Below are 21967 nucleotides of genomic sequence, written 5' to 3'. Positions count from 1 at the left end.
TCAGAGTTGGGTATGTAGTAACAGATGTAAAAATCAACAGCTATGAAACACCATTCTCAAAGAGTTTTTCAGGATAATTTCTTCAGCTTGAGAGAAACTCTGGGGTAGCACTAACTCTGGATCATTCTTCATAAAACACTTTGGGTTTTTGGTTTTTTGGTTTTGTTGGGATTTTTAGTATATATAAATACACAGATATGTGTCAGATGAGGCATTTCTGTTCATGTCGTTTGTCCTCAGGCAGAATGAGGCTGTTGAATATCACCCAAGGATTCCTGTCCTTAGCCCAGGAACCCAGCTTAAGCACAAACCCCACAGTTATACCTCACTTGTGTGCTTTCTGACAGCCCCAAGAGCCAATCAGCAGTGGTAACTAGCGACATCACCAGTATCTTGGATGCTGTTTTTCCCATAAAAGAACAGTAGTGATGAGCCTTGAGGAAGGAAAACCTACAGGAAACCTGGGGAGGGGCTGTTTACAAGGAAGTGTCACAATAGAACAAGGGGCAATGGCCTTAAATTAGGGCAGAGTAGATTTAGATTGGATACTAGGAAGAAGTTGTTTACTAGGAGGGTGGTGAAGCACTGGAACAGGTTGCCCAAAGAGGTGGCAGAGGCCCCATGCCAGGAGACACTCAAGGTCAAGCTTGACTAGGTTCTGAGCAACCTGATCTAGTTAAAAATGCACTTCAGTGGGGGGGCTGGACTAAATGACTTTTAACGGTCCCTTCCAACCTTACACATTCTATGATTCTATGGTTCTATGATTCTATAATTCTATTTTTCATAGAATTTGAGAGCAGTTTATATTGGAAGGGACATTCAAGATCATCTAGTTCCAACCCCTCTGCCATGGGTAGGGACACTTGCCACTAGACCAGGTTGCTGCAAGCCCCGTCCAACCTGGCTTTAAACTTTTCCAGGGAGGAGGCATATTTATCCACAAAACAAAGTCCCTTTCCATTCTCCTGATTTACTCCACAAGTTTGCACAGGCACCAGTTATCATTAAGCTCTCCCACAGAGACAATCTATAGCTATTAACCATTCTCTCTTGCTGGTCAATAGATCACAGGCTGAAGCCAGATGGCTTTTACTGGGACCAGCGGATCAGGCTTTCCATAAAATTTGAGTCTCTTTCGCCCTACTTAGGTCAGGAGTTAATACCCCTCATCACAAGCACCAGGTCATGTCATGCTGCTTAAAGTCAACGCACGCCAAGCGGGCTGCTCCTCCAGTGAAAGCCGGGCTGAACTGAGACCTGTGCCTGAGCACAGCAGAGGGAACAACACTGCAATATGCTGCCAAATACTCACAGTGCATCTTGAGTGAGTTTTGCACAGAAGGCTTTTCTGATCTAAGACACAAGATAAAGAAGTGGAGCTAAATCCCCCCCTTTTTAACTCTTTTTCTCTTTTTTGGGCGGAGAACGGTCTGTGCTGTCCCAGACTATGAGGCTTGGCTTGCTGAAAATTAGTAGGTCACAAGGAGCAGTCCCAGTCTGCAATAGCTTTGACCCCACCACTCCATCCAGAAAGACCCTTCTTCTTGCAGGTTGAAGGAGTTCAAGTTCTGCTTTGGAAAACAAGTGGAGTGAGCTTAGGGGTCTCAAAATCCCTTAAAAAAACCCTTCTGCTGGGATCATAAGAATTGCTCTGGCCTTCTCTCCATGACTACCATGCACCAAACCACAGCAGTGCAGAATTGCACAGAGGATCATGCTCCAAACCACAGAGCAGCAGTACAGAAGGGATCAGAGGAGCCACATTTTCTTCTTTTCTCCTTCTCTCTCCTGTCTCCCCACTCCACAATACAAACCAGTGCCAGGAGAATGGTGTCTGCCCCAGACATCTCTAGTCAAACAGTGGCTCCCAGCTAGGTTTGTCCCCCTGTTCCCTTTCTCTGCTACCTGCATTTAGGACAAAAGCTGAGCCAGTTGTATTGGCTGCTTTCTGCAGCTGGGACACTCCAGCCAGCTGCTGAATCCCCACAGGATGAGACAAAGTTACTGTCCTGGGCATCAGACAGGACTTTCTGGATGGCTGCTCCAAGGTGTCCCTGAAGCCTTCTCTTCTCTGGGCTGATCAACCCCAACTCTCTCAGCCTGTCTCCACAGCAGAGGTGCTCCAGCTCTCAGATCATCTTCATGACCCTCCTCTGGAAGCACTCCAACAGCTCCATGTCCTTGTGTTGGGGGCTCCAGAACTGGACACAGCAGGGTGTTTCTACCAGAGTAGAGTAGAGGGGGAGAATCCCCTCCCTTGACCTGCTGGCCATGCTGCTTTTCATTCATCCCAGGACACTGTTGTCTTTCTGGACTGCCAGCAAACAAGTCCAACCATTAAGATGCCAGCCTTAACCTTGTTGCTGACCAAAAACCCTGCCAAGGGGGGTTACACCATTCCCCCTCTTCCTCTAACCCATCCTAACTCCTACCCCAGCAAAGCAAACAAGGCAAAGGGCTCTGTTGTTTCAGACCCCAGAGGGAAAACAAGAACGAAAAAGCAGCCCATCCTCCCTGCCTCACATGTGACAAGCCACAGAAGAGCAGAAGTGCTGCCAAGCCTGGTGACTAAGGCCAAAGAGAGAGGAGATAGAGGAACACAAGGGCCTGCTTGTTTGGGTTTTGTTTGGGGAGTTATTTGAAATTCAGCAGCGACTGGCGTTGGAGAACAGAGTCCACTCAGAGCCTCTCTCTTCCCATTCATCCCCAGCCTGGTGAAGAAGGGAGGGGGATGTAGGCTGAGGAGCAGGAAAAACAACCAGTCTCCTTATAATGATGCCCGCCTGATAGAGGCAGCCTCTGCCCACAGGGAGGCATTTGAACTTAGAATTCATTGGTATTGGAGGGAAGTTACTGCAGGGCAAAGCCTTGGTGCCCACAGCAGCCTGGCATTGAAGGAACCTCTCTCCTTAGCAGTGTTTTTGGCAAGGCTTATGACCTCTTTCCTGAAGATCAAGTCACTTTTTTGCCAGTGCCTCAGTTTCTTCAGGTGCAACGTAAGAGTAACATTGTCACACTTCAATAATAGGGACATTACTAAGCTAAAAGCTATAAAAGAGTAAAATTATTCCTATGGAGCAGGAAAAAGCAGAAGATGAGGATACAGTTTGGGTACAAACAACAAGACTGTGAAGAAGGAAACGTATCAATATAGAATGCATTGGGGAAGATATTTCCAGATTTCCAAATGTAGGGAAGACAGTGTCTTCAGTGATAACTAAAATATTATATCAATTTTTTTGTGCTCAGGTTCAAGAAAGAAGAATTCACAGTGAGACAGGGTTGCAGAGCAAGATCACTAAGATGATTGAAGAACGTAAAGCTTATCAGAAGGCACTGACACATTTGGCCTTGCAAAATTAAAGTGAACAGAAAATTAAAATGCTATACTTAAATACTAAGAAGGATGTACCAGGGGGAGAAAGACTCTTTAAACTAAAGGGCAGTGATGTCATGAAAATAGACAGGTTTGATTTGGCAAAAAGAAAATAGAGGGGTTGAGGTTTCTTGCCAGCAGAAATATTATTGGCCTGGACAACCATGTATGAATAACAAGGCAATCTCCCTGCTACTGTGGAGCTAGGAAGGCAGCTGGCTTTGGAAGTGGCCTTCTAGTTCTGTCCTACTTAATGCAGAGAGATGGAAACATCTTCACACCTCTGTAGCCTCCACCTACAGAGCTGAGCACAGCAGGGGGCCTTTGCGTGAATGTATTTCTGTCTCCTGTGAGATGCCTCCTCGCTGTTTTCTCTCAGGTATTTGGTGAGTCATCAGCAACAGGGGGAAAGTTTTCTGGTTCTAACCTGGCACTAAAATCCTCAGTAGCTCAAGGACTCATGTGACAGCCTACAGACCTGACAGCTACTTTGTGCAGTCAGGAGGGACTTCTTCCACTTGTGTACTCCTTTTTTACTTCAAAATCCTCCATCTCTAATGTCTTATCCTCAAGGATACAGATACTTTAGGGTTTCAGGGAAAATTCCAGAGGGCCAGCTCATCCTGATAAAATATAGCATGATGTTAACAAACCAGGTCACATTCAAACCAGCAAGTCCAAGTCCAGCAGCCCTACTCAGTCCTCACTGAGCTATCTTGGAGTCTTCCTCCTCTCAGCCTCAGACTCCTGGTAAACCTCTGGAGTTTGTTGAGCACCAAGGTACTGAGGGCAGAAACCTCTTCTAGATGCAGTAACTTTCCCCCTGCTCTACTTTACTCTTGATGTCAAGGTGAAGGTAGCCAGGAGAGATGAAAGAAACTTGCTGAACCATCTCCTGCTCCCTTTTAACATGTCAGGAATCTCTGCGCTTAAGCAAAGCTGAACCCAGATAAATATTCACTCTGAATACCATGACCTTTAATCCTCTTCCATCTATATTATCCCACGATTTTTCTTCCCCTTGATCACACCTTCACATTCCTCCTGCAGTCATTACCCTCTCCAGCACAGGCACCACTTGCATATTTGCAACAGAGGGGAAAAGTTCTTTGATCTTTCTCCAGGTAGCTGTGACTCTTTGCCTCTATCCCACGTTTAAATCTCATCTTCAAGTCCAAAGTTCCTGTTGATGCATTTCAGTTAGGCAATTAGAAGTTTAGGCATCTAAAAATCAGATTCTTGATCTCACAACGAACCCAAAGGACATGCCCTTTCCAACCAGGATGCTGATAAATGTGGCTACAGAGCCAGAGAGACCTTCATTCCCTGTGAACTGCTCTTTTCAGTTTCTAAGATGCTGCTGTTAGAGAGACAGGGCTCCTTGGAGACCAAATGAAAAGATGCAGAGGCAAATACTTCACTCCCCATGGAGACTGTGTTTCATCCTTATTACTGTTTGGTAATCTCCTGGTCCTTTTGGACCTATCCTGTCCTCAGATTCTGATGCCTTTGTGGCAGCGCTCGTAATACCTGGTATTTTTTCTGTCAAATGAGAATTCCTAAGGTCATACTCTTATAAAAGACAGATAAGATTAAAAAATCAGTACAATCAGCAGTTACAAGCCAATCTCAGCTGCTGTTGCTGAAACAAGCTGGACAGACTGACCACAGTTCAAATTCCAGACTAAAAAAAGAAAAATGGTTTCTAAGCAAGTCAGGATTTTAAGGGATCCAAGAGCAGGTGAGCACAGGCTGGTTGCACAATCTTCTCCTTTCAAGCTGATGCAATAATATTGTGCAATTTACAGGTAGACCCAGCCTGGACACAGCTTTTGGATAAGGGTGTCTCCAGCCCATGAGAGGAGCAGCCAGTGCTGCCACTGTGTGACCCTGTTCAAGGTATGTGCAGTCCCTCCTCACCCCTGTCTGGCACCCTACTTGTTCCTCACCACTGCTTGCTATTTTGGTCCAAGTGTCCCTTAACACCTTGAATTACTTTGTTATTTTAGACTGGTGTCCTGTATTACCTTCTTCTCAACGCAATCAAGCAGAGAAAACTGAACAAAACAAAAAAAAACCCCAATCAAATAAAAGCAACACAAAACGTAAAGAAACCCCACGAAACAAAACCCCAAAATAAAAACCCTAATTAATACAAATGGAGGATGAAATATGGGTATTTCACTGAAGCCCTGAAGCAAACGACATCTTCTCAGGAGATTACTGTAGTGGACACAGGCACATGTGTTTTATTTATAGCTCCAGTTTTACTGCAGTCACTCAGTCAGGCATGGCCAGCACTGTATATAAGCAAATGCAGTTCACTTCTCCCCTCCTCAAGCTTAAAGGACATCTAAGAGCTTGTCCAGACTGTTTGCTATGAATTTTATGAGCACAACTTAATCACAGGGATAGAAAACAGTTGCTTGAGAAATACAGCTGCCAAAGAGGGAGGCAGATCCTCCCTTAGCTGCCTTCTTGGCAAGTGGACTATGATATAGAGAGGCTTCAAGGAGGACCCAGGCTCCTTGTTCCCTTCAGAGCCCTATCTCAAGTCTCCCTCACTTGTATAACCTGCTCCACTCATCACTGTTTGGAAGCCTCTAAATCAAGGCAGGCTGTCTCTCTAAGAGGTTTACTTGCTTCCTACCACAAATCACAGGATCCGTGCAGTCATCATGGGATGAACCCACCACCTCGTCCACAGGAGCTCAAATACAAGTTTATAACCATTTTTTCTGGCCTCACAAGTGCTGATTTTCCCTGCCTCCCACTTTCAAATGTTCATTGTTCTGCAAAGAGACCACTTCAATCAAATAAAACCGAGGTCTGGCTACAACACCAGCTGTTAAGAGCACAGAATCATTCTGGTTGAAAAAGACTTTTAAGATCATCAAGTCCAATCATTAGCCTAACTCTACTGAGTCCAGTGCTGAACCGTGTTCTTAAGCACCACATCTACACATCCTTTAAACACCTCCAGGGATAGTGATTCAACCACCTCCCTGGGCAGCCTATTCCAGTGTTTAATTACCCTTTCAGTGAAGATGTTTCTACTAATATCTAATCTAAACCCCCCTGGCACAACTTGGGTCCATTTCCTCTTGTCCTGTTTCTTGTTACTAGGGAGAAGAGACCAACCCCCCTCTCACTCCAACCTCCTTTCAGGCAGTTGTAAAGAGCAAGGAGGTCTCCCCTCAGCCTCCTTTTCTCCAGGAGAAACAATGCCAGTTTCCTCAGCTGCTCCTTCTAAGACTTTTGCTCCAGACCCTTCCCCAGCAACGTTGCCCTTCTCTGGACAACCTCCAGCCCCTCAATGTCCTTCTTGTAGTGGAGGGCCCAAAACTGAACACAGCATTTGAAGGGCAGCCTCAACAGTGCCAAGTACAGAGGGACAATCTCTGCCCTAGTCCTGCTGGTCACACTATTGCTGATGCTGTGTGTGATGATCAGGTGATAAATTCAGTCTTCATCTTGCTGTCATCCTATTTACCCTTTTCCTTGCAATGGGCTCTCTCCAACCTTCAATCTCACTGCTGTTAAGTCCCTTGGAAATTTTCTAAACCTTTTCTGGAGGAAAAAAAAAATATTCTTCTCCCTGACCTCCCCTGGACTTCACTTCTTCTGCTCAAAATGTTCTATGGAATGTAGAGGCTGTGTCTAAGTCACAAAACCATGAAAAGACACACAAATGCAATAATACCAGCTAACCTCTTGACACCATGCAATCACTTTGACCTGCACTTTCCCTTGCAGAACTCATCTCTGTCCTCCTGTCCTGCATCAAGATAGGCTGGGAGATTTCACGTTGATTCCCAACCACACAGCAACAGATCTGGGCCAGCTTCATCCCCTATAAACTTGCACTTTTCACACACAGATGTCATCTCTGACTTTTCGATCTACCCCAGTCTATCTGCTGGCTTGAGGCAAACAGGAGGATAATCAGAATCTGCCTGACATAGCAAATCTAGGGAGGAGAAAGGGAGAATCAATTTTTTTAATACGTGTTTGGCACTACGTAATAGATATAACTCTAAATGCAAGCCATAAAGTTGGAGAGGCTTATAAATTAAATCCATTCTGTCCCTTTTAACTAAAAAGTGACCTTACCATAGAATTAAATGTGGTTTTTATCCAGTGATCTATGGAGCTGTAAAAGTGGCTGATTGTTGCAGTGCAGTGTTATAGTTCAGAGAGAAGCCCTGAGATAGGCATCTCCACACAGCTCAGCGTGTGCTGCTCCTTGGTTTACAATTAACACAGGGTCACTGTGTGGCTGGGGATTTCACCCCTCTCCCTGTCAAAAAAAAGGTGACTATGTCCCTGGTTGGGAACAGTCCCTGGCTAGGCTGTCCTCCAAACTGTGCCTAAGCTTGGGATGGGAGATTGCTGCCAGAGCAGAGCTGAAGACTTCAAGGTGCTTTCTAAAAATCAAACTGTGGACACAAACGCACAGCAGTTCTGGGATCTGTGACCTATCCTTGTTTTATTTTACTGGGCCCCAACTACAGCACAAGAGTGGAAGAAGATTAGGAAGTACCCTGGAGTTCAGCAAAATGCCACAGTAGCAGAGCAAATGCAGGTGGAAGGTTCTTGACTGTTCATGTAGTTACTCCATCCCCCTGCTCCAATAATCATACAGGAGAGTTTGAAACACAAAAGCTTTTACTTTGGAATCCAGCTCAGAGGACACAATTGAGGATGTTCCTGGATGCTTTTCAATGGCCAGAAATTATCAGGCATTGTCTCAGAAGAAAATACGGTTTTGAAGCCTCAGCTGGGTTACAGGTTGGCATTCATGCATATAGGCTCTCAGAGCCTGCAGGAGACTTGATGCTCCAAGGAACATAATCAACATAGGATTGAAGGCTGTTCAGCTTCCAATCAGTACAGTAGTGAAGAAAATCACTTCCCCATGCCACAGATGAAATAGATGCTCAGAGAAGTCAGTGATGTGTTTCCTCCTCACTACTGAGAAGTGGTGCAAAGGAGGAGCCAAGATCCTTCCCAGCTATTGAAAGTCACTGAAGCTCAGACAAAAAAATACTGGAAGGTCTATCAGTCTCTGCTGTGTGTGCATTGAACTGGTGTTACCCTGGGAGCCACAGGCTGCCATAGAATGGCAGGAGTAGGTGCAGGGGTGTAGGCCAGATGGGCCAAAATTATGTTGGAGACCCATCTGAGGTGCCAGTCTCCACTGTGCAACACGTTGACCTAGGCTAGTTGTGGGCCAAGCCACCAAAACTGCAAGTCCATGCTGCTAGATTGCTCTCTGGTGCATTCCAGGCTAAGTAGGAAGTGTCCTGATACGTGGTTCATAAATACCACCTCCCTGTAAGACTGGACACTGATGCCAATGGCTCCCTTCTAGTATTTGCCTTTATTTTTCTCCTGGTCACCTATTATTTATTACCATTTGGCTTGATTATGGCATTTTTGTCTGCAAACATACTGTTGTACTACAAAGGGGCAAAGCCTGGGCTCAAGAGCTGTCTGATGACCACCTGCACTAGGTGATTGTTACCAAGGAAATGCCAAGCACTGTCCAGGGGACAGCAGGGATCACAGACTATTCCTAATAAACCAGATGATAAAGACGAAGCCACAGATGGTACAGACAACTTAGTTGCAACAAGTTGCACCCTGCCACTTAGTCAAAGAACAAGCCCTGGCACATATCGTTGATTAACATTTGATGTGATATGTCACTGATTGCAGATCTGCAGGATTCAGCCCCCCCCACACACACTAGAGATGCTGGCACAGCAAACTACTTACAAGGACTAACTGGAGGGAAAGGAAATTCTGACAGTGCTCAGGTGAAACCCACCTCCACTCCTGGAATAAGAAGGAAGGAGATTTTTAAAAGGTGATTTTGCAGGGCACAACAATACTCAGCCTTAGTCAGAGCCTCTTTCAGCCTCCATGGTGCAAACAACAGCATCGTATTTACCCAGGCATCCTCATGAGTCCTTCACCTTTAATATCTACCAATGTTAGAGTTTTTCTTCTTCAAGGGAAAGAATAGTTAATGTTTTCCTGAGCCTCAACCACTTTTGGAATCTCAGGTTACTAGAGTTAGGGATTCTATACAATAAAGGGAAGGAACCATTAGTCAGCAGCTGGTGTACTGGCCTAGGCTGGGCTGCTGTTCTCCATCTCCCAGTTCTGCCTGTCTCTCACACCAGTGCAAGACCACCAGGCTTTGTTCTATTCTTTTTCAGAGTTACTTATGGATACAATTTGGCAAAGCCCATATACTGCAGCCATCCAGGATCTGCAATGGATCAAGTCAAGAACATCTGGAATGCAAAACTCACCAGCAAGAGTCCTTGTCTCCAAAGAAAAAAAACAAAACCAAAACAAAAATCAAAACCAAACCAAAACAATTTCAAGGTTTGAAACTGAACTTTGATTTCCACAGAGAAAATTCAGCTGCTTGCATACCAGCTTTTTGTCAGCCTAGAGCTCTCCCATCCTCACTATTTCTGCCACAGGAAAACCAAAAGGCCTCAACTAAAAGTCAGATTGCATTGTAGCAAAAAGGACCAACTTCTTTAACATCATGAACTGCCAAACCAAGTTTTCCTGAGGCTGAGAGTATCTAGAAAAAAGGTGGAAAGAAACTCATAGAAGATGGCAACAGCTCTCCAGGAGTTTTAGAGTTCTAGGGCAGAGCTTGAGATGCAGTGAGATCCCAAAACCACCTGATTTTACCTCATCCCTGCCAATGGTTCACCTTCCACCTCATTCAAGCCATAGATGAACCAGCTGTCTCAGTGCTCAGGAGCTCTGCATCAACTGTGTTCATATTCAAAGCTGCACAACTGAAGATGATCAAGTGATAAGAGCTCATCAAGAAAAGCTGAGACAGTGGAGAGTATTGGCCTATCATTTGGGAAGGAATAAAACACCATGACTTCCATGCATCGTCTTGTTGATGACCCAGGAAACAGCCAGCCTAGTTGCTACAACAACAGTGAAAATAAGGGTAAAGGCAGAGTCCAAGGTGCCAGCATTTGGTGAGGGTTTGGTAGCTGGACAGAATGGTTGCACCTCCAAGTCACCTTCCAGACTAGAAGCCAATCTGCAGAACTGAACCCCGCTTCCAATTCTTTGACTGATCTAGGAGTTGTAGCAATCAGATTGACATTTTCAGAAAAGGACATCTGAGTGTCAGGACGGGACAGTGAGTGGAAAATATGGCTGAACAGCATCATTCATTCTCCACCCCATTTCTGGCATTTTCACTGGTGTGACTGATTTATTTTTTTTCCCCCTCCTCTTCCCCCCCAGCTACAAATAACTTCCATAGAGAGATTATGCTGTTTGCTCTGTAACTTACAGCAATTTCAAAAGGGCTTAACTCTCAAAGAAAATCTCAGAGGGACAGCATTGAGTGGGAAACAAACATAGCATTTGGGTTGTAATTTGAGGTGGGAGGCTGGGTTTTTAATAACCACGTTGGTACAGTGTGCTGGGAACCTTGTGGTTCATAAACTGCATTTATGAGCACAGGAAGTTACAGGAAGGCTTTTTAGTTCATGGGAAAGGCAACCATGTCTGGTGTGGAGCATCCAATGTATTTAGTTGTGTGGCATTTATATTTAGGACCAGCTTCCCCATCACTCCCTGGCACTGTCACCTGTACACAAGCAGAGCCTGGTGACCCAGCTCCAGGACTGGAAATAGTCATGTCCTATTTACATTCAACCATCTTTTTGGCAAGGGAAAGAAGTGAGAAAAATCACTGCTTTGCCCTACATTCCCCTCACCACACAAAATGGAAACCATTGTGGTGAATTCTTCTGTAAACATGTTTGAGAACTATTCAAGATAGGGAAGAGGAAGGTGTTTCAGCTCCTTGAACCTTTTAAGACAATCTCCAACCCAATAAATAGTCCTTGCACATACTGAGTCTGGTAGGACTCACAGCCAGCTTTACCAACTATCTTCCTGTTCCCCAGGACTACATTCCACATCATAGCTGATGATTTTGGTGCTCAGGTGTTACCCTCATGAGCACTCTAGGATGGTTTTAGATGTCCTTTTGTTAAGATCTTTGCTACTAAGCAGAAGTGAAAAACCGGATGAAGGACCATTAGTCCCACAGACCTGGGAAGAAGGAGTTATCACAGCTTGTGGTAGAAGATGCCCCTTTCCACATCCCAGAAAACTCCCCTAAACTACAGAACAAGCCTGAACACTCGAGTTTTTCCAGGGCAACAGATGAGGTTATGCACAGCAACATTTCACTGAGAGAAGTAAAACAAGGTATCACATCTCAGGGCAAGCTGTGTTCACATTTCTGATCAAAGATGCTGTAGCATTGCCACTAGTCACAGCCCAGCCAAAAAAATCAGTGCAAGACTCCAGAGAGATGAAGAGGTATGGATTGACCTAGAGAAGTGGAATAAAGTCAGCAAGGCATTAATCCAGGGCTTTGTCCTATCACAAGAACAGTCTCCCCTTGACACTGTAACAAAAGACTTTGTTCTCACTCAAAACAACTCAGTGCCTTTAGATTTCCTCCATCATATTTTCCCCACAAGATTTCCTCCTGTCTGAGACCGTAAGCCCCTAGGATTCTGTCATACAGTCCCACCACAGGCTACTCTGGAGCTTGTCCTGTAATACAGCAGCATTCAGTGCTTCTCCCAGGACACTTTTTAATACCCTGCAGGCCTTCTTTTCACCATGTAGAGACTGAAGCTGAGTCTGAGCTAAGCAGTTCCTGAGAGCAACTTAATCCAAGTCTGCAGCACCCATTTCCCATCTTCACAGAATCACAGATGCTTCAAGCTAGAAAGGATCTCTGGAGATCACCTCCTCTAGCCCACCCTGCCATCTTCCTTGGTCTTGGTAGAGGACCAAGCTCTGGACTGAGATTGCCCCAGCTGATAGTTTGCTGCCAAACCTCTCGTTCCAGTGGCATTTCCATGCCTGCAGGCACTGCTCACAGACAGGCAGCTGTCTAGCCCCTGAGGGATGTTTTGGGTACATCTATAAGCATAGTGACCTTCCTGATATTTCCATGCATCCTACTTAACTGGATCCCTCAGGTAGCTGGCATTTTGCTGGGATCTCTCCCAGCTTCCCCCTTTTCCTCCCAGCCTTGCTGTGCTTCTGACTGTCACCATATCTCCTGCTGGTAGCAGAATCACCTCCATCAGGAGAATCTGGAAGTCCCTACAGCATTGCTATCCCTGTCCTGCAAGATGGCAGGGCCAGCAAGTCACACAGGACAGACAATATTTTACATTGTTCATCTTAATTTCTTTAAGCATTCAAATTATTCAGCACATGGATATTAACTATTCATGTATTCATTCACTTGGCCTCATGGTTGACCTTCAAGTGTTAAGATGGGTGATTAGAGGAGCAGTGCTGTATCATATCTGTCATCTCTACTGAGATGTGGGCATCTCAGAGATGTGTGTCTCAGAGACCCACTTGCCATCTCTCCCATAAGCACCCAGATGTTTTTCTACCCGCATGCTCTATGAACATAACCCACATCATCCTTATCGTAGTGTCTTACACTCTTTCTGCCTGCCTGCACTGACTAAATCAGACCAGGCACTAAATGTCCTTTGTCACGCACTCTTCCTAAATCAAGATGCATCCCTAGAGCCATCAGAGTTTCCCTAGAAAGATGCTAGTGCCTCAGGGAACACTTGCAAGGCGGGCAGCATGTTACAGCATTGACTAACCACATCACTGCCAAGCTCCATCCCAAGTGGAAGTGCCAAGACAGTTCAGCCTTGCTCACAAGGGAGAGGTTCACTACCACTTACACATTCAGCATCACTGACAACCCAACAGACAGCAGCTGTACATTCTGCTAGGTTACAGAAATTTTTTTCTCCTCCCATCCTGAATTTCTACCACAGAAATCATAGACTCTGCTGTAATTTTACCTTCATAAGGAGATATCCTCAGGACACATCAAAGAACCAAATTCCCTCACCACTACCCACACATGGTGAGCTTGCACTAAGCTCCAGAAAGCAAGGTTCTCACCCTTGCTCCTTTATTTGTTTGCACAAAGGTGAGGAGCTTTTTTCAGCAATTAACTCTTTTTTCAGCTCAATAGGACTGATCATATTGTAGAACAACATCTGAGAACTGGAGATTAGCAGGCCAAGCTCTTTAGTACTTAAGGCATCAGGGCAGCTTCTCAAAAATCAGGATTCCCTTTCTTGACTGGCATTTGTTTAAGGCCTTTTCAAACAGTGCTTTCTAACTTCCAGATGCTTAAGTCAGGTGAAAGGGAAAAACCCTGGTTTGTTGCTGTTGGGGTTTTTTTTTGCCTAGGAAATGGCAACAGTGTATATCTGAAGTGTGACCAGAAGGAAAATCATCCCCAGAAAACATGCAGAAGTGCATGTGTATGTCCCTGCACGTGCACAAAGCAGAGCTTTGGCACTGCTCACCAGGGCACAAATGTACAAAGAATTCAGCAGGTTCAAGATGGGGAAAAAAATACTCTTTAAGCAGGAGCTGAGTCTGGAAATAAATTGCGAGGGGATCAATTTTTTGCTGCATACTGATTTATTCAAACCTTCTACCAGTGGCAAAGCCCTCTATAACAAAATACCTGATTACAGGACTATGACCATAAATTCCACACGCCCTCAAGCAATGGCCAATGAATAACTGACTTGTTAAAGGAACAAACCTGCACAATGAATAGATCTCCCAACAGGACTTCCAATAAAAATGACCCGACTGGGACAAATTTCCTTCTGAAGGTGTATTGACTTTCATTTGCAGGAACCAGCAGATACTTGTTTTGGAAAGATAGCCACTGTTAGAATGCTGCTAAACAACACACCATGAATCATGCTCCTATCCCACCCTTCTTCTACTTGCATATCAAAGTGAGCTGGACTATAAAAAGGACCATTTTGCAGGATGATGTTGCTATACAAGGTCTCCTGAACCAGCATCTCTTAAATCCAGAGGGAACCCAAGGCATGTACAGGATACTTGCATTATTCCAGACCCTTGGGTTTAGAAAGGAATTAAAAAAAAGTATGATCCCAAATGAAGTGTTGTTTGACCAAGTCCATCTGAACAGTTGACACAGAGCTCTATTAGAATGTAGGAAACCAAGTTTCCCTATTTACAGGTGAAAACAATGAAAGACCAATGTCTAAAATAACTGTCACCTGAAATCCATGTCTGAGACACGGTTTGGCAGTGGGTGAGATCAGCCCTAGAAGACCCTTGACCTTTAGTGTGTACTGCAGCACTGTTTTAAAAATCAAGTCACTGGGTTGGATATTGGGGTGAATCATAGAATGGGGTTGGGTTGGAAGGGACCTTAAAGACCATCGAGTTGCAACACCTTCCACTAGACCAGGTTGCTCCAATCCCCATCCAGCCTGGCTCTGAACACTTCCAGGGATGGGTCTTCTATAACTTCCCGGGGCAACCTGTTTAATCTGGGTAGACCAAACTTTGAGTCACTTGTGGAGCTGTAGGGTTAAATGATCTGCTGAGAGGTTCACAAGAAGACAGCAGCACATGTAGAACTGAGACAAAGTGTTTCAGGTCCAGATATATTCTAGCATGGAAATCATGATGACCTCTATCCTGAAAGCGTTTAGAGGGAGATCTGGGCTAACCCTCAATGAATATGGAGTAGGCAGGTATGCCAGGAATGGGAGAGTCCTAAATCTGGCAGAAGGAAGAAAGAAAAGAGCCATTTTGCAAACAGCAAGGGCTTTGTTATAGGCTAGCTGAGCTAAAAAAATACTGAGAAAACATCTCCATCTAGCAAAGCCAGCCTGATAACAGTCAGGAGCCAAGGTGAGCATGCAAGTGGGATTGCTGAAATCATAGAATGAGGTGTCTCAAGGCCTGTCTCTGATTAAAACTAGCTGTTCAGAAGAAGACCTAAGCAATAATATATACTGATGCATGTATGGAATGCACAAAATGGTGTCCCAAATAGATGCAGGATTCCTCCATCCTCATGTCAGACCAAACCAAGTCAACAAGCAGAAGTTCTGCCTGTAATAAACCATCCCCCTAAAAATAAAGAGGGAGGATTTGTCATACTTCATGTATTTTTCATGTATGCACTTAGGCTAACCTAAAGTGTGCCACCTAAGATTACAGTCATCTGTTTCACTTTTTGCCCCAAAATATTCCAAACTGGTAGAAAGCCTAGATTTCCTCACAAGGTCTCTGTTCATCCTTCTTCCAGATACGTTTTGCTTTCTCCAGTGTCCTTTATCCCAGGGAAAAGGCTTGACACCAAACACGGCAGAGACTGCATTTTTAACAGCTCTTTTATCATCAACTGGTCACTCCATGTTCAATGTTTTATGAAGGGATATTTCAGAAAAAATGCAGAGGGAGAAGGAGACGAGAAGTAGGAAACTATCCCTAGTCTAATTTTAAGAACATTGTGGTGGGTAATTTGCTCTAACAAAGTAAAATCAGCAAATCTTCTCTCATTTTCTCTGACAGAGGTAAGCAATTTAAATTTTCATAAAGGGGGCAGTGATGTGTGTCTTTGCAAGACAGAAGCACCAATCTAGCAGCCCTCTGATTTAAAATATTATCTTTCTTTTCCTTTTTTTTTATTTTCCCCTCTTCCCTGAGACCTTCCTGGAGCAACACGACAGATTATCTCAGCATAACCAGACTAATACAATGTAATAATAGAAAACTCTTGCTCCAGGAGGCACTGCCAGGAATTTATAAGCTGAAGATGTGATGATGGACATTCTGAAGGGGCCTCATTTACTGCTCGTTTCCCTTCTACTTTTGAACGTGTTGTTGTGTTTTGTAGTCTGGGCAAACTGCAAACCACATTTAAACACAAACTATCACACAGAGTGCACGTAAAAAAAAGGGATGTACATTCTCCACATGGGCTGGGTTGTCAGACTGGGGATGATGTGGTGCTGGGGAAGAATTTCTTTTGGGCAGCAGAAGTACTAAGAAGCGTTAAGAGGCAGGTGGGAGCTCCTGTATGGGGACACTGGAGGATGCCAAAGACTAGGATGACATCTGTGGTGACCCCAACCTGGAGAAATGAGGGTTACCACAGCTCCCTGTCATGGCCATTTGAGAATTAGAGGGTTAGTCACCTGCAGATCTGGGACGTGAGGGGCTGCACATGAATCTAATGCAAAAGTGTATCTCACATCAAAAGTATATCTCACATCACCCCTGCCTCTCCAGTGCAGATGGGACACTGATACATTGTTTTCCCTGGCAGAGACGTGGTTCAAAGTAACTGAGATACAAAGCAGAAGATCCTTGTCCCCACCTTGGCTGAGATAACTGTACCCCAGCCCCTTTCTTCCTACTCTTCAGAGCCCCAAATTCTCACCCAAATATAGGGATGGGCATCAACGCCCATCAGCAAGTTACCTAGACCTTAGTCTGGTTTCACCCAAGCACAAGCAATCCCTCTTCTGCCCCCTTTATCCCAGCACCTCCTGTGAACCCCAGGCAAGTGGGGAGCCCAGGGAATTTGGGGAAGGAGCCACTAGAAGAACACGGGAGCACCTTGTGCACTGTGAGCACCAGGATGTGCCAGGGACCCCTTGGCTTTGTCTGCAGCCACATCAAATCATTGCAACTTGTGCTGCAACACCGAGAAAGAGAGCCTTCTGCAGACCTCCAGGCCAGGTGCCAGCTCCCTTCCCTCTGAAGTCTCGCTGGGGGATGTGAATCTTCTCCAAGGGGAGAAAGCAAGCTAGTTACAGAGACAGCATGTCATCCATCTTGAGGAAAATACTCCTCTCTTTTTGCACTTAACCTGGGAAGGTGGCACTCAGCACCCTGCAAGCCCAGGATCAGGCCCAAAGAAAAGCTTTGACTCATTTGTTTACCAGCGCAGGTTTCCTGGAGCCAGGCTGATACCCTGCAACAGGTATTGATGCCGGGGGGGGGGTGAGGGGGGTTCCTGCCACACTTGAGCTACGGGAGAGGGCGAATTTCAATCTGTGATCACACTGCTTCCCCTTCTCCTTCCCAAACAAAGAGGGAAAGAAAAGCCGTTTGCAGCTCACAGGCACCACGGGAAGCCCCTTCATCATCTTCGCCCTCCCCGGAGCAGTGAAGGAGCACGGTACCTGCTGGACGTTCCTCTGGGCTGACTCCCAGGAGAAGAGAGCTCGGGCATCTCGTTCCCCACTTGTAGGGAGCAAGGGCTGGTACGCAGCCCTTGAGTAAGCCCTTGGGGCTGGGGACTGCTCCCCTCCTCCCCCCTTGGGGGCACAGGGTGGGCTGGGGGGGCGAGCAGAGCTGCACATGCCTCTTGTGCTTCCCAGGGAGAGCCCGAATAACCTCGCATTTCACAAGGATGCTGAGACGGTGGAGAAGCGGGGAGGGTAAAACATGCGGGGGAGTATGGTTAAAAAAAATAAAGGGGGGGGGAGAAAAGGCGGGGGGGGGAGCGGTGGGATAAGGAGGGGGGAGCACGGCTGCACCGGGCTGTGCCGAGCATCCCTGCGCTCCGGGGGCGGCGGGAGGCGATAACCGGGCTGCGAGCGCCACCTCCCCGCAGCTCGCCGCAAGCCCCGGGAGCCCCCCGGGGTACCGAAAGCAGCTTGAGAGGTTAGTGAGGAAGGGGATCTTGGAACTCAATTGAGATGCACACCACAGCCCAGCTTCTTCCCCAGGCTCTCCCTGCAGCGGGGACGGCCCCTATGCTGTGGGAAGGCAGGAGTGTGTGTATCGGCGGGGGGAGTTTGGGGGACCTGCAAAGAAGGGGGATATGTAGGGTGTTGGCAGGGGGTGCTGCAAGGGAGGGAAGAGCTCCGTGTCAGTGTCCCTGGCTACCTCTGAATGCCTGAGGGGCCAAGGGCCATGCTCTCCTTGGGGTGGCAGAGCAATAAGATGGGTGGGAGGTGCTCCCCTCTCTCCAAAGGCTGCTCCTCAGGGATGTGCCTGGGCTTCAGGTGTCTCCCCCTCCTTCCACCACCCCACCACCCCAGTTTCCAGCTCAGGATCTGACACAACTCTTCTGCCTCAATTTCCCCATTAAAGGGGAATAAGGGTACTGACCCTTCCTTAACAGAAAACCACCCCATTTTACAGCCAATCCTTCCCTGAGACCGCTCACCTTTGCTGGACAACTATGGGGGGGACCCCAAACCCCTATCCCTGCACCCAGAATTCTTCTACACCATCCCAAATGCTACTGAAAGAGCCAGGAACCCTGTTCATGTCCCTCCTATGCCCTCCCTCTTCCCTGCCTCTGTCTTGCCCCGGTCCAGTTTCTGCCTGTCCTTCCTGTTTGCCCTCTGCAGCGGGAGCAATGCTGCACCCCAACCCCATTATAACCCCCAAGATGAAGTGGAGCATGGTGGTCCCACCCCATCCCAGCACTCCCCATGCCCATCTGCTGCAGCTGAGATCCACCAGGTAAGGTGTCCAGCCTGCTCAACCCTCTACCAGTCCTCCAGCCCCTGCAAGGCTCACAACTGTGGCCACCCTGTCCCTTGGCTGTGCAGCTTGGCTGAGAGCTACTCTAATTCCTCAGTACCCTCCGAAGGTAAAAAACTCCCCTGCTCTGCCCCGTGACCTCCTTCCTCTTCTTCAGTGAGGTCTTGGGCACAGTAAGGACTGCGATACCCAGGTTAATGAGTCATTAATTAATTAGGGACCCACTTAATATGCATGGGTTGTTGGTTGTTTCCTTTAGCAGCCCAGACTTTGGATGAGATCCCAGCTCTGTGAAGCCTCCAGCCTCGTCTCCCAGCTGATAATAGATAATACAGATATTTCAGCACCAGCCAAAGCAGAGTCATCATCATTAATACACAGTCCTCCCTGCTACGCAGCGGAGGTCACCAGTCAACTCTGTGGAGTGCCTGGGGCTCATCCCTCCTGGCTTTCCTTAGGCTTTGCACGGTCAGGAGAGAGCAAACCTATAGCTAATCAACAGGTACAGGTGCACCCTGCCCATCCCTGGACACCCTCTCAGGGAGCGTTGGCTTTCGAGGCGCTGCGATTTTCCCTCTGCCGCACAAGGCAGGTTTTGGCATCTGTCAAACTAGCTTTGCTCTTCCTTTCTCCCCCCGCTTCCACTCCTCCTCCTCCCTCAGCCATCAGCTGTCAGCTGGCCCTGGCCCTTGCCAGACCCAGCGTTGGAGCTGGATTGAGCATGAGCCCTGGAAAGCCCCAGCTCTGAAGGGATGGCATAGTCAGAGTTGGAGAGGAGGAGGTCTTTTTTCCCCTCCATCCTTTTGACCTTGTCTTGATATTCTCCCCCTCACCACCTCATCTATGTGCAACTGATTCACAGGGGTGAATCCTTGGCTAGAGAAGGATCAGGGACACAAGTGTGAGTCACAGCTGAAGGTACCTGGCAGAGTTGATCTGCAAACCGTGCCTTCAATTGTCAGGGACTGATGCCTTCTCTCAGGCAGGACCAGGGCACGATCAGGCTGAAAAGTCCTTTCAAACCCCTATCAGCTCCCCTTCATCCCTCTTTTCCTTCCAGCCTTGGCAGAGCCATGGCTGAAATACCTCTTTGCAAAAGTCTGAAGATGCATCAACAGCCACCCTCCATCAGCGAATGTCAGGCCGTGAAAGGGGAGGGGGCGGTGGGGGAAGAGGGAGAGACAAATTTTGCGATTCATTCCCACACAGGGTGATTCAGAACAAGATGCTGCTTTGTAATTACGCATCCCTGATGGAGACTCCTTCTCTCTCCATTCCCACATCCCTCCCCCCAAAAAAAAGGAAAGGTTAAGGGGGGCAGTAGCCCCCAGGAGCCCAGCTCCAGGAGCAGTGTGCGTGTCTCTGTGTGTGCCACAGTCTGATCTGTACATAGGCTAACAGCTCATTTTCTCCTATGGGTGTGAAGCAAAATGCTCACGAACAGCATTGGGGAACACACAAATAAAACATTAGGACCTCACCACTTCCTCAGTCACTGCCTCCAGCCCTGGGAAGGTGTCACACAAGCCGCAAAGCAAAGAGGGACACCCCTCATTCCCTCTCAAAAGTCTCAAAGGAAAAGGAGGAAAGCAAAGACCTGGGAAAGGGGCAGATTCATGCCTGGGGCAGGCAGCTGCCTGTGCCTCCCAGACTTTGTTTGCCAGCATCACAGGCTGAGGTGTCCCGGACCCCAGGGCTGCCCACAAAGGCACCGCAGCTTCCCAGCACTTTGCAGTTCAGCCCCGAGCTGCCTCTGCAGCTCTCCCTCTGTGGTACCCTGCTGCCCTTCCCTCTCCTGGCTGTCTTATCCCCCAGAAACATCCCAGTCCCCAGCTCCTTTCCCCCAGGACACCAAAGCATTTCCCCCTCAGCATCCTGCAGATATCAATATTTTCCACCACCTCTTAATGTTTGCCCACAGAACCCGCATGCACGAAAGTTAAAACTTCCCATGGCAGGGAGCGATTATGCTCTACCAGTCCAAATTGCAGAGTGAAGAGAGGGTGAAAACATCCTCAGGCTTCTGTTTCCAGGGGCAAGAGCAGAGGAACAGGTACCCACCGTTGCCCCCATCCCTGGGGAGGGAGAGAGACACCCCCCACCTCTGTACACGAGGCAAAGCACAGCCTGGAGAAGTCATTTCCCCCTTCTCCCTTCCCTCCGAGGAAGAAGGAAGGGTGACAGGGAGCCCCTTACCTTGCAAAGCTCCCCAGGTTTTATATCCTCCTTCTTCCCTTTGTCAAATTCCAAATGGAAACCAGCAACATATCCAGGGGTAACCAGCCCAACATTGGGCAGTGCGGGAAGTCCAAAACGATAGCACAGCTCGCTCTCCCTCCACTCGTGCCTCTACATATATATATACATACACACTTATATATATATATATGTGTGTGTGTGTGTGTGTATCAAATGGAAAAGGGGAAAAAAAATCCTAAAAGAAATGGGGGTGGGGAGGGACAGGAAGGGAGAACCTTTGGTGTCTCTGCAGACCGGCAGGTGGAAGAGAAAAGCTGAAAATAATTAAGCCGTTTGCTGAGGAATCCTTAGGAGAGGAGAAAAACGCAGTTAAGAGCCAGTAAATCATTAGATCCAAGCAGACAATCAAGTCTTCTCCTTTAAAAAAAAAAAAAAAAAATACAGCAGGGTTCAGAGTAGCTTTCCCAGCAGCGAAGAGTGAGAACGATCTTCTTCAGAAAGATATATTTGTTTAAAATCCACTCATCTGCTTTTCTTTCCTTCTCTCTGTCTTCTCCCCCCACTTTTTTTTTTTTTCCTTCTTTTTCTTCTTTTCTTTTTTTTTAATTCTGCCTCTGAATCTTTTTCTGTGAAACTAGATCCAGTCTTTGTAGCCAGGGGCTGCATTAAGGATTACATCAGGCTTTTATAAGCTTTCCAGATCACACATTAGAGTGAGAGAGAGAGAGAGAGAGAGAGGGAGAGGGAGGGAGGGAGGGATAGGAGGGAGGGATAAACTGCACACACACATATACACGCACACGCACGGATCGGAGCTTTGTAAAACAGGCAGCTATAGGCAAGGACCCTAAGTGCCACTGTATTGCATCGGGCTTGCTCTGCTAGCCTATAGGAGGAGAGGATGGATGGATGGATGGATGGATGGATGGATGGAAGGAAGAAAGGAAGGAAGGAACAGGAGCCAGCGGG

The 21967-nt window shown here is 46.9% G+C and overlaps 1 protein-coding gene across 10 annotated transcripts in view; it reads right to left on the bottom strand.

The window, feature by feature from the left end:
* ADGRB1 (adhesion G protein-coupled receptor B1) overlaps window positions 1–21716 on the bottom strand; it is a 286572-nt gene extending 264856 nt beyond the window's left edge. For all 10 annotated transcript variants that reach the window (XM_051612439.1, XM_051612442.1, XM_051612443.1 and 7 more), the window contains exon 1: window positions 20996–21716. The gene's annotated coding sequence lies outside the window, so the exon portion shown is untranslated. The remainder of the gene's footprint in view (window positions 1–20995) is intronic.
* Window positions 21717–21967: the final 251 nt, after the last annotated feature.

Source organism: Apus apus, chromosome 2 (assembly GCF_020740795.1).
Source record: "Apus apus isolate bApuApu2 chromosome 2, bApuApu2.pri.cur, whole genome shotgun sequence".
Classification (NCBI taxonomy): domain Eukaryota; kingdom Metazoa; phylum Chordata; class Aves; order Apodiformes; family Apodidae; genus Apus; species Apus apus.
Note: the sequence above shows the minus strand (reverse complement) of the source record. Positions and strands in the feature narration are given on the sequence as shown.